The following is a 12174-nucleotide window of genomic DNA, read 5'->3' as shown; positions in this document are numbered from 1 at the left end:
CACACCTTAGGTACAACTTTATTCCCAGAAAACATTCCTGAGATGCCTTCTGTGTGGGCTCTTCTCTCCTTGCAGGCTGAGTAACTGATAAAGAAAATAAACACAAAGGTTAGGGAGCGCCATCTTGCCAAGGAGGGCAGGCGGGGCTGGACTTGTGGGTAGCCCCAGATTTCCCTCTCCAGCTTTCCCTCCTCCCAGAATGAAATTGGGTTCACTGCAAAGGCGCAAGGTAATGAGCCGGAAGTGTCTGGCAGCTAGGGCAGGCTCACTGGCAGGCCTGGGAGTAACAGCCCAACCCTGGTCCCCCAGGAAATGAGTTCATTATATCCGGCTCATCCAACTCCATGTTTGCTCCAGGCCACAGACCTCCGTGTCTGGATTAGGACAAAGAGGCCAGGTAGATGGCTCCCCCTACTGGGAGACTGACTCAATATTCCAGAATGGCACCCTGAAAATGGGATATCTAGGGCACCTCACAGATTATCTTGGGATCCCACAAACATCTTTATCGAAAATACTCACCTCAGAAGATCTCTGGGAGTTCAGCTTCTTCCTCGGTAAATTCGGGCAGTGGAATAGTGAAGCCTTCTTTGCCTTTCAGCCAGGAAGTTGTCTGTTCTTTGGCCTGTGGGAAGCAAAGGAGAGCGCTGGTGAGACAGAGGAGAGGCTGCCTGTGGAGGGAGGCCTTGGAGCAGACAACTCGGGCCTCCCTTACTGAAGATGTTGTTTGTAGCCAGAACTGCTACTAGGCAGGAGCTGCTTCAGTGAGGGGAAGACCGTGTTATAGATGAAATCTGGATGATTTCCGGGCTTTGCTGATAAGCCTAGATGGACAGTAAGTGACAGGCTAGAAGGTGAGGGCCCGTGGAGGCTAAAGTCTGTTGCAAAGAAAATCTTTTAAAAAATAAGAATAAATACTTCTGAGCTCTTACTCTGAGGAGGGCCCCAGGCGAAGCAACTCACACACATTTCATCCTTGCAGTGTTGTCACTCTTCCCATTTTACACAGGATAAAACTAAGCTGCCAAATCAGACAGTGAGTAAGTAGTGGGACAAGATTCAAATCTAGGTCTACATTACTGCCTTCTAGAAAAATCTTCCTCTTCCTGGAAGTCAGTTGATCAAATACAGCTACCACGACCAGACTCAGTAAACTGGGGAGTAGATGCCACCCTGTTCCCTCTCAGGTCTTTCCCTGGACCCCCTCATCCACCCAAACACCCAGCGTCATAGTAACCACCCACCACTCCCACTGTGAACATCTCCAAGATTTCCTTGAGAACATCTCGAGAGAAGCAATCTGTCCCCAGAAACGGCAACACGTATCAGGAAGATGAAACTGTCTCGTGACACGTTTCAGGGACAGACTGAAGGCCAGGGTGGAGGAGAAGGCAGAGGGAAAAGGAAGAGATATTTAAATGTACAGAGATAAGATCCTAGTCCCCCCAAACCAGTAGGTTTCTGTGCCCTCTACCTGGGCACTTTAGACTTGGGAGAAATTGAGGAAATGTAGGCATTACAATGCCTGGGCTGGCCTTACACGTGTGGAAGACTAGACTGGGGTGTTCACACAGAAACCAGGAGACCCTCTGTGGCAAAGAGAAAGGAGGCATCCCACAGGGGTTGGTCCAGGTAGGAGAGGAGTCCTTTCCTATCCCAGATTCCAGGTTTGACCATTGAGGGAAGCGGTACAGTCCTCTCTGAAGGAAGAAGATCTGCCAGTCGTGAGCGCCTCCACGTGGACCTTAGGGATGTCCATGCACCATGGGAGACTCACGTCCACCATGAAGGTTCACTCATCCCGTCAAGTGCCTCCACGTCTCCATCAGAGACCTACATGGCGAAGGGGGATGCCATCAGCCTGCTCTTACCTTGACTGGAATGGTGCCTCTCTTTTGCAAATCATACCCTCCCAATGCCAGCAGGGCGCCTGTGGTGCTCTGAGAGACGTGAATCCAGAGAGCTGCCGTAAACCAGGTATTGCCTAGTTACTGCCTTGGTCCTGGACTTTGATACCGGTGTCAGTGGGGCTAGGGGCTGCCGTGGCGAGGGGACGCTACACTGCTCTAATTATCGGACTGCCAGCACCTCTCCTTAAGCAAATCACAGATAACTTCTCTGAAATCTGGGACACGCGTTGGGACCCCCAACCATCCAGGCATTGCTCAGACACTGCTGGGTGCTGCTCAAGCTTTACTATGTTCCGGTTTAGAACCAGAAAACAGAACTGACTCCATATGTCAGCAAGTGTCAGCAAGTGGGCCCTCCCCGCGGCTGGAGGTCCGCTGGGTTCCTCAGGCTTCCTGGGATGGTGCCAGAGCTCAGACATACCACTGACAATGTTGTCTGTGACCAGAAGTGCAACCAGAGTCAGGTTTGGAGCCTACATCAGCCTTTCCACTTTCAAAATCTATCCTTAAAATCTTTACGGATAAACTAAAAGAGAGGTTTTTGCAATGAGATAAAATTGCTGTGAAGCAAAAAAAAACATGATGTTGCCCTGAAGTTCCTGGCTACAGATTTATTCTGTGGTCACCACAACTATACGTCAGAGACAGGCAAATTACCACCCACAGGCCAAATCCAGCCCACCAGCTGTGTTTGCAAATAAAGTTTTATTGGAACTTGGCCCCACCCATCATTTACATATTGTAAAAGGCCCCTTTCACACACAACAGCGGTGAAGTAGCTGCAATGGAAACTATGACCACGGAAGCCTAAAATATTTACTGTTGGTTCCTGTACAGAAAAAGTTTGCTGACTACTGCTCTTCATTTGCATTACCTTATTACACGTGTGCCTGACTGCTTAAAATGGATACTCTTGGAAGGAGGCAGTCATGTGTGTTTACATGGCTCCATAGAGAAGACAGCGCAAAACCCCGTCTACAAAACTCGTGACCAGTTTGTCTGAAGTGGCTAATGATCTTATCCTGCGAATGGAAACCAGTAGACAAAATGCAAATGGGTCTTCTAAAAATACCCTCTGGTTAAAGTTAGGGGACTGGCAGGACAGCCATATTGTGTTTGCAAAGTGCTGTAAGTGATACTCACGCAAACTGCTGCTTTCCATTCTGGGTGCCATGTTCACACTGTCTCCAAACAGACAGTACCTGGGCATGGTGATTCCCCCCACGCCAGCCACCACAGGACCTACAAAGGGAACAACCAATGCACATGACCAGTCTGCCTTTCCCACAATGCACATCAAGTCAACAAATGCAACTCAATAAATATTTGTCAAGTGCCCTCTGGGACAAAGCTTGGCAGTAGATCTTTGGGTTGACAAAGAGGCAAACTACAGAACCCACAGACTTCTGGGGGAAGCATCATAATTAGTTGTTATAGATGTTTGTGTGTCCCCTCCAAATTCACATCTTGAAGCCCTACTCCTCAATATGATGGTATTAGAAGGTGGGGCTTTTGGGGGGCAATTAGGGTTAGATGAGGTCATGAGTGGGGCTTTTATGCTGTGATTAGTGCCCATAAAAGAAGAGGAAGAGACACCAGATCGCTCTCTCTTTCTCCGCCATGTGAACACGCAGCCAGAAGGCGGCCGTCTGCAAGCTGGGAAGTGGGCCTCACCAGAACCAGACCACGCTGGAATCCTGATCTTAGACTTCCCAGCCCCCAGAAATGTGAGAAAGTCAATGTCTGCGGTTTCAGCCTTCCAGTCTATGGTATTTTGTTACAACAACTGAGCTAAGACACATTAATGACAATGTTATTCGCGTACTGAAGACGTAAACAAAGCAACAGGGCACACAGAGGAGAGTGATTCATTCTGAGGGGGGTTAGAATTTATTTTAGTTAAGCCGTCGATGGTAGCTAGGAGCAGGTCTGGCTACATAATTGGCAGGACCCAGTCTAAAATGAAAATAAGAGACCCCTCATCTGCAAATTATTAAGAATTTCAAGACAGTGACAAAGAGCATTAAACCAAGTGCAGGTCATTTCTGCACAAGTCACATGTCCAGGAGTTTAACAAGAACAGAACAGATCAAAGAGCATTTGATGCAGAGGCGTAGAGGAAAAGCAGCCCAATATAACTGTCCTGGTTTTGGTCTCTTCCTACCTTGGAGTCTTTGTGTGTCCTTGGTGTTGCCAAGCCAGCTGGCTAACTAGAAATACCAGTTCACCCTTTTATTTCCTTAAGATGTTAGCATTCAGTTTCAGGGTTCCTAAAAGCCTAGGACCTAGGACTTGAATTTAAAACTACCTGGACCATAAGGCTACGTGCCATCAGTGCTGTCTACCTGTGTGCAGGCCAGTCTGAAGTTTGAGCTTCCCCTCAGGCATGTGCCCAATCTGGAAGTGGATGGCAGCACTGAGGAAAGGTAAGGACATGGTGGCAATCTCGCCCACATGCTGGGTTCGGTTGTGAATGGGAAGGCCACTAGCCTCCATCTATGCATCTCCAATGGTTTCAACCTGAAAATAAAGCAAAAAAGTGGTCTAGTGTGCTCCACGGCGGTGGAGGTGGGTCACAGACCAAGGCCCCTCATTACTGACCCCAGCGTCGAGGCCCCTATACTTTGAAGTGTCACATTCTCCGACCTCACACCATCCAAGTTTCAGCATTTCTTTAAGTTTGCTCTTGTCTTGGTTCTTCCACAAAGCCTTCCTCCCCTGAGCCCTCCTCACCATAGTCACTGCTTCCTCCTCTGAAACCTGATAATGGTCGTGATGCTGTTTTGCCAACTCAAGTGCAAACCCTGCCAGGCAGCGTGTACTGACGGGGCAAATCCTGAAGGACCATATGGAGCCATCAAGTGGAGTCCATCTTCCCCAACCTGAAATGTCTTCACTCCACACAAGGGCTCTTCTATATATGTATATGGATACATTATACAAAATATATACATTTATACACATGTGTAAATGTATGTATTGGCCTGATCTGTCTTCTTTTCTCCCGAGCCTAATACAATCAGCTTTCAGATCCCTCATTCACAGCAGAGAATAAATGACAAGTATAAGCTTAAAGTGACAGCTCTTTCTACATACATTTGCCTTTTAGCAGAATCCAAAGGTGCTGTGGAAAAGGAGGAATTTCAGGCATTAGCCCTGCAGTAAGAACACCTCTGTCTCCTGCTGACCCTGCAATTACACAGTCAACTAGTCCACAAGAGTAACTGCTCTGAGGCCACCTCTTCCCATTACACGCATATCCTTTAGAAATACAAACTGCTTTTAGCATTCGCTTACGCAAAACACAACTGAGAATATAACACTAAGCGGAAGTCCCAAAGGCGGTTCTCCTGAGCCAAGCAGGTCCGACTTTTGTTGGATATATGTGATCTGGTCTTTGAAATTATCCATACCATCATTTCCTTCCTCCTTTAACAGAGGCAACATCTTTGGGGAATGTTGGGGGATAACCATTGAGGACATGTGACTGAGGGTCATGCCATGCTGTCCCCCAAATTTCCAGGGCAAAGCCCTGGAATCATGGTCCGAGCTGGTGCACTGTGGCTGCCCACCAGGCAGGTGTGAACATGGGCACCCTGGACTCATGATCCAGCTCTACCTGGACAGTCAGAAAGCACATAAGGTGGCCATCGTCACCACCACCTGAATGAAGCCAATTTATCAGTTTCTCTTAGCCTCCCCCCAGTCACTTTTACTCCAGGTGACCCTGTTCATACGCACCCAGAGTGGCACTGGGCAAGCAGCTGTCTTTCCTTTAGCCACGAGTCTGACAGTCTAAACGTGGGCAGTTATCTTCTCCTGAATTGCTAAGGATCACGGTAACAGAAGTGAGACTCACATAAGATCCAACCTTTACGGAAGAGTAAATATGAGACTCTCTGAATCTGAAGGAAATATTCAGGAGGGAACTGGAGGAATTCGCCAGTAGAAGGCCAATGCCTCTTTTAGAAACGTATTCACTGTAAATTTAAAAAGTGTGTTTACTATAAGATAAAATTGTGGACGGAAACAGAGGGAACAACTGATACTTCTTGATAAGTACATACATCTGTGATAAAATAAGCCCTTTTCTAAGAAAACAAACGGGAATAAAATATTAAGTTTCTGCCACGAATTGAGATAAACTGCCCCCCTCCTGGATGACGTCTAGGGCAGCTTTATCCTCACTCACGCACAGGAGACTGCGGACAAGGAGCACATTGTCCCTCACAACCCAGCAGCCAGGTGCCTCACCTTATACACGTCACAAGTTTTAATGATGTGAGCGAATACACTGTACAGGTCATTGAGGAGCTTTACAACTTGCAAGGGGGAGCTGAGAGAACAGAGTTTTGTGAATCCAACAAGGTCAGGGAAAAAGATGGTCACGGACTCAAAATGTTCTGATTCCACGGACCCACCAGCTATGAGCTGTTCTCCAATGAAGCTGAAACCAGAGAAAAGGATCGTTTTTTAACAGTGTCATATTCAGCTTGTCTCCTACAGAACCCCCTACAAGGTGACCCTGGTAGATCCTTTTGCTTCGGTGGGTTATCGGTTAACAAAATCCATTATCTGGAGGGATTTTTTTGACACCCATTTCTCCACCTGCATTTTCTCTAAAGAGAGAGTTTAACTGGTGGTTATAAATTGGGGGCGGGGAGAGTAGCAAATCACCAATGTCTTTACAAAAAGATTTTCTCCCAGAGGCATTCAGTTTCCCCTATTGGTTATTAGGGTTTGATTATAAAGACTCGGTCTACAGATGTGGAAGCAAATATAGGCATGCACTGATCCATAAATCAATATTTTTGTTTCAATCAACCAATCTCATATTAACACATTCAAATCCCCAACCCCTTTTCTTTTCTCAAGATATATAGGAAGGGTGCAAAAATTTTAACAGCAGATGCTTCTGCCACGTGTTTAGAGAGTGCACAGGTGAAAACAGAGCCCAAAAGGAAGCAACTTTTGAATCTAAAGTCATGGGTACATATTGTATTATTGCAAAGGTTTTGGATATACAATCTGAAGTACTACTGGAAAGTGAGCAATTAACCGGACTCATGGAACTGGGGCGCCATCTGGTGGGCACTCTTTGTTGCTGCATCCACCATCTTCCATATTCCTACGGATTCAAGGCCCTTTGCCTCTATCTCCCTTTACAGTGTGTACCAAAGTACACGCAAAATGCTTGATCCATTTTAGGAGAATCTGATGTCCTCTTCAGAAAAGAACAAAGGAAATACTCTGTCCATATGGGGCCTCTTCAAGGGCGACGCTGTTGCTTCCTGGGTCCTTTGTCAAGGTCCCCAGAGCTCTGGAATACCTGGGCAATATTGTGGACAGAAGCTTATCCACCTTCCTCTTCTCTGCCATCAGCTGGTTGGTCCTCTCTTCCACCACCTCCTCCAGGTGATTGGTGTATATTTCCAGCTTGCTCACCATACTGTCTATATGTTCACGTGGCTTTCAAAGAACCCACACATTAACATCTTTTTCCAAGAACTTCAGGGCCACAGTAGAACACAATTTCCAGCTATACATTCCAAGAAAATATATCTTGCCCTTAAGGTTTCCTACTTCAGGCTTGCCAATGGACCACAGTGAAATGACAATGAGACCACGTGGCAAGACAGAGCATGGCGTTTACCAGCTCTGTGACCTTGAGCTGCTCCCTTTACTCCTCTGAACCTCAGTTTCTTCATTTGGAAAATGAGGATAATAATGCACACCTTGCAGGGTGGGTGGTTCTAAGGATTCAGGGAGATAATGAGTACCAAGGACCTAGAGCCATGTCTGGAACCCAGCGGGTACTGCAAAATGGTGGCCTTCCCTGCCCTCCCCCACTTGCCAACATGCCATCATCACAGCCAATCAAAAATGTACATTGTAGGACAGGTCATTCTTTTCAGATGACGACACCAAATGGTTTCTTTTCAGATGAAAGATATCAGGGGTACTTCAAGAACCTGTAGGCTCTCGTTTTAAAACGGTCTTTGGAGAAATCATTTCCATTCCTCATTTTTCAGACGAGGAAACTGAGGCTCACCTGGGAAGTGACCTTGCCTTCACATTGGAGATCATACTTTCTGAGTAAAACGTCCTGACCGACCTGACCTGAGACATACCATTTCAAACTATTCTGATATGGAGAATGTAGAATCCAGGGCGGTTGTGGGAAAAATGCACAGTGAACTGGCTCACTGAGGAGTGGACGCCGGACCCCCCGGCACAGGGCTCCTTCTACCAACTCAAGCTACTTCCAACATGGCTGTGCCCTCCTATGTCCAATGTGACAGATGATGATATAATTATCCTCATTTGAAGCGAGGTACTATTGAGAAAATTATTTGAGAGGTAGGACTAATTTAAGTCAATCACCTACTTTAAGGTTGGTGAATAATTTTTTTTTTAACCTCATAGTTCAACCCCAATTGATACTAAGGCCATGTCACAGCTCCCTGGGACAGAGGACCTTGACTGATTAGTGATTTCTGGAAGGGACAAAGGAGGGCAATGAAAGTATGAATGTCTGATCTGTTTTTGTAACTTTTATGAAATAAAGGGAGAATTTATCACCCCACTTTCACCAGCATGTAGCACAGTGCTTTGCATGTGATAGGCATCGAGTGTGCACGTGATGAAGGAAGGCAGGAAGGAAGGGAGGGAGGGAGGGAGGGAGGGAGGGAGGGAGGGACGATTGTACGGAGGAGAGAATGAATGAATGAATGAATGAATGAATGAATGAATGAATGAATGAAGCAAGGAAGCCACGTAGAACCAACCACACCCATGTAGTTTCAAAATTCTAATGGCTAAATGATTAGCGGAAAATGTCTGTTGGCACACCTAACTCACCCTCTGGGGCTGGCTTCCCGTAAAATGTTCTTGATGGAAGGGAACGTGGGTCTTTTCTCTGGAGATTCATCCCAACATGCGCTCACCAAGACCACGAGCTTTTCATTGCCCTGCTCCTCTGACAGGGAAGGTCGAAGTGGAACCAATGCTGTGGGGTCTCTGATTCCGCTGATGATTTCTGAAATTCACTTTGGGTTTAGATAGACAAAGCTCTGAACTTTGTGTTATTTAGCATACCTCACTTTAAACAGATAGGTGCTTAAATTTGTAAACTGGGCTTCCAAGTAAATTGAACAAATTAGAATTTCAGAGAAATATGAGTATTTTACAAGAAATATTCTGAATCTTCCTGGAAAAATGAAGAATCTTAATGTAAGTCATACAAGTACCCCCTGATTAATTGGTTTTTAGGTTAAGCTTTTTTCCTAATAGAACTTATCTTAAAGTGAAGCATATATCTATATGATTTCAGAATGGTATAAGCATTTGGTATTAGAAATTCCCAAAGTGTGCTTTGTACAATTTTGCATTCCATACAATATGTGACATAAAAGATATTTCAACAAATAATAAATGTTACCACCATGTTCTGCTTATGTATCCAACAACTTTGTAAACCTACTTTCTTTCACTTCCTCATGAGCCTCTACCAAAGTGTATTAAATATTCTGCTTAACTAGGCTTTGTAAAGGAAATAATATTTTGAGAACAATGTACACATTTTAGTATAAGAATACTGTAGATGCAGCAACATGGATGAATCTTAAATATATCTTGCTAAGTATGAGAAGCAAATCTGAAAAGGCTATAAACTATATGCTTCTGTTTATATGACATTCAGGAAAAGGCAAGATTATAAAGACAGAGAACAGACCAGAGGCTGCCAGGAGTTTGGGAGACGAAAGAAGGTTAAATAGGTGAAGGACCAGAATTTGTTCAGGGTGATAAACCTATTCTGTGTGATATCATAATGGTGGATACATGACATTATCTATTTGCCAAAACCCATAGAACTTTACGGCAGAAAGAATGAACCTTAAAGAATGCTAACTTTTAAAAATATCAGTTGGGAGGTTGGATGACCTCAAGACAGGATCGACTTAAGACAAAAGAATCTAACTATATTGCAAACGCATGACACAACCTCACTAAAAGCGGTGGGGGAGCTGCTGGCTTAACTTCTGAAATGAGCAGAGACAATAAGACTAAATACAAAAGGAATTATTCATAATTACTATGTTCCAGCTGGTAAGATTGTTTCTTCCAGAGGTACAGATCAACAACTCTGGAAGTACTACACACCTACACTGGGATTGAACAAATAAGTAAACGGATGGAGGCAGCCGGGATCTCACTGTTGGGAAGCGATAGGGGGGAGACTAAATAAATAAACCAAGTGGTAATGACATTGGAGATGTCAGTATGAACTCATGTTTAGCTTCATATAAATACAGACGGGTAGATCTAGATGTATGTATGCACACCGGTTAGTATACACACACATATTTCCTTATGTAGAATCACCTGGCGGAGGAGGATTTACTAAAACATAGATTCTGGACCCACCTCCACAGTTTCTGATTCAGAAGTTCTGGATCAGGGCCTACATATTTGTATTTCTAACAAGATCCCAGGTGATACAGACGCTGCTGGTCCAGGGACCACACTAGACCAGTGCTTCTCAAACTGTGGTCTTCGCCATCACCTGGGAACTGATAGAAATGCAAATACCCAACCCCAAAAAACCTACTGAGTCAGAAACCCTGAGGGGGGACCAATTCTGTTTTAACAAACCAGGTGATTCTGAGGAACACTAACATCTGAGACCCACTGGTCTAGTGTGCACAGAGAATTGATATTCAGTTCCCTGCACCAGGATTATTTGTAGAAAAGTATGAGACGTTAATGGAAGTAATTAGGTATACAATGCACTTTTCCTGGTTACAGTCCCATGTATACATAGTCCCATGTGGCCAGCTGTCATTTAACCTTGTGAGCAGAGGACCACAATGAGGGGGAAACAGACCGATTGTCCTCAGTCTTCTCACGCCAACCCCCGTGGGCACAATCCGATGGCGGCTGAGCAAGTTAGGCGGGCTCCTGCCTGGGCTCAGTTTGGGAAGCTCTGTATAGCTGCTTGGTTCCAAAGTCAGATGCACCTGGATTTTAGATTAACCTTTTTGAATTAGTCTCATCTCTGCTCCCTTTAGCCACAAATTAGACAATGGAATCTGCTTTCAAAGCAACTACATACACTCGGACAGGCCCCTGACTTGGAAAAGTCTCCAGGGAATGCATGGTGATCTAAAGATGAGACCTGAGATGGACCATTGGGGACAGACTAGAAATGGTAGGCAAGGGAAAAGAAAAAAGAAAAAGAAAAAATAACCAAGAGAGAAAGGTGGGCTGGGTTTACATACAATCTCTCTCTCTCTCACACACACACACACACACATACACACACACACACAACACACATACACACACACACACCCCTATCCTCTCTCCAAGACAATGGTTCTCAACCTGGGCTGCATATTAGCACCCCCAGGAGCTCTCAAAACCGTGATGCCGGGCAGGCATCAGCATCTCCGAGGCTGAGATGCAGGTATCAGTAGTTTTTAAAGTTCCCCGTGTAATTCCAATGTGCAGCTAAGGTGGACAATAACACTTCCAAGGGGTTCCATTTTTCTAATCTTGATCAAATTTTCCTCTATTTCCTACTACAGTTCTCTAGTGGAATGCGTTAAGAGACAACCTAGCAAAGAACCAAAACAAAACGAAACAAAAAAGCCTGATTATATCCTTTGTATGTGGACAATTGGGCAGCATATATCAAAAAATTTAAGTATATTTAACATACACTTATCTCTTCATTTTCATGGACAGAAATCTATCCTGAAGAAACAGTTACACATGTCCACAAAGATACAAGGCTGCTAATTGCAGTGATTTGCAATAGCAAAAAATGGCAAACAGCCAAAATGTGTTATCCATCAGTAATATATGGCATGTCCTTACAATGAAAAAGTCTGTAGTCCTTAAGAAAGAAGGAAGCAAACCTCTATATGCAAATATGAGGTAAAAGATCCTCAGGCAGAGAAAACATCATGTGCAAAAGCTCTGGGGTGGGAATGTGTCTGGTGTGTTGGAGGCCCGTGAAGGTGGCCAGTGGGACTGAACAACGTGAGCCATGGGAGATGGAATTAAAAAGGCGTAGTGTTCTGTAGCCGAATTAGGAATGGTGGTCCCAAAAGAGAGACCTCCATGTGCTGGTCCCCAGAATCTGTGGCCATGACCTTATTTGGAAAAACAACAACAACAACAACAAAAAAGGTCTTTGTAAAATAGAATTAAGTAGCTGGGGTCCAGGAGACCACCTTGGATTATCCAGGTGGGCCCT

General features: G+C 45.0%; 1 protein-coding gene across 1 annotated transcript in view; it reads right to left on the bottom strand.

The window, feature by feature from the left end:
- LOC109444060 (guanylate cyclase 2G) overlaps window positions 1-12174 on the bottom strand; it is a 42537-nt gene that overhangs the window by 3715 nt on the left and 26648 nt on the right. Inside the window, 5 exon segments of the mRNA XM_074339069.1 lie at window positions 6-84; window positions 523-625; window positions 3054-3152; window positions 4256-8407; window positions 8772-8959. The gene's annotated coding sequence lies outside the window, so the exon portion shown is untranslated.

Source organism: Rhinolophus sinicus, linkage group LG07, assembly GCF_036562045.2.
Source record: "Rhinolophus sinicus isolate RSC01 linkage group LG07, ASM3656204v1, whole genome shotgun sequence".
In the NCBI taxonomy this organism is placed as follows: Eukaryota; Metazoa; Chordata; class Mammalia; order Chiroptera; family Rhinolophidae; genus Rhinolophus; species Rhinolophus sinicus.
The sequence above is the reverse complement of the archived record's forward strand: the minus strand, read 5'-3'. Positions and strand labels throughout refer to the sequence as shown.